Genomic DNA, 1125 nt, shown 5'->3' on the forward strand with positions numbered 1-1125 from the left:
TCCTGCGGTCGTTTGTAATGATGGCAGAGGGAGCGGTGGGGAATGAGTACTCTGACGAGTAGGAGGAAGTGTTGCCAATGACCAGAGTCAGAGAACAGAGGACATGGGATGAAAGGAATCTAATGAAAAGCAACTCCTCTGCTCAGGGCGTTCAATAACTACTGCAGAAACCCGATGTGTCGAGCAGTGTATCTGGAAAGAGAAACAGAGATAATGTTTTAAATGTGGAGCATTTCTGATGAAGAACTCGAGTTTCTCAAGTCTACTCAAATTACAGGCCTGGTTTGCAAAACAGGCTTTCTGAACTTTTGAATAGTTCCATTCAGGAAAGCATTCATAACGTAGTCAGCAGGATTCGAACCTACGTGGGGAAACCCCAATGGATTTCTAATCCATCGCCTTAACAACTCGGCCATGACTACAGACAGCACCGCCTCCTGAGCATTGACCAAATCAGCCGTGATCTCATTGAAAGCTGCCGCTGACATGAGTAACATGTTTCCATCTCCATTCATACCTTTGCTGTCATTTGTAATGTGCGAGACACCAATGTAAAAGAAGAAAAGCACAAAGTTAGGACAAGATATTTGCAGCTAAATTGCTTCAACATTATTTATTGAAAGGAAAATCACACTCGGCAATTTGCTCGACCTCTTTGCGAACATGACCAGCAGAGGTAATCAAGGGAGCTATTGATCTGAGTATTCTTGGACATGAAACAAACAAAGGTTAGTGACATAATCATTTCTCTTTTTAGCGAACGAAATGGTCTTTCCTGATGGTTACAATGAAAGAGATGGTTCCCAATAAAAGACAGAGATTAAGTCGCTTGTAGTTACACTTCAATGTTTTACGATTCACTTTCAGCCCCTAATTACCCCAGAGATGGAGGGGGTGAGTTACTTTTCTTCACTCTTCAACTCGACAGCATGGAGGTACAGACATGAAACCGCTAGAGATGGAGTTCTTGAATTGGGAACCAGCGACACTGAAGGAACGAGGCAAAAGTGAGGACTGCAGATGCTGGAAACCTGATTTTAGATCAGAAAATTTTGGAAAAGGACAGCAGCATCCGAGGAGCAGGAAAGTCGATGTTTCTGTTGCCAGTCTTTCTGCGTTCCGCAA

General features: G+C 43.4%; 1 non-coding gene across 1 annotated transcript; it reads right to left on the reverse strand.

The window, feature by feature from the left end:
• Positions 1-340: 340 nt before the first annotated feature.
• Positions 341-422, reverse strand: trnas-aga (transfer RNA serine (anticodon AGA)). Its single transcript has one exon. It is a non-coding gene; the product is annotated as a tRNA-Ser (tRNA).
• Between the last annotated feature and the right edge of the window lie 703 nt (positions 423-1125).

This window comes from Chiloscyllium punctatum, chromosome 28 (assembly GCF_047496795.1).
Source record: "Chiloscyllium punctatum isolate Juve2018m chromosome 28, sChiPun1.3, whole genome shotgun sequence".
Taxonomy (NCBI): Eukaryota; Metazoa; Chordata; class Chondrichthyes; order Orectolobiformes; family Hemiscylliidae; genus Chiloscyllium; species Chiloscyllium punctatum.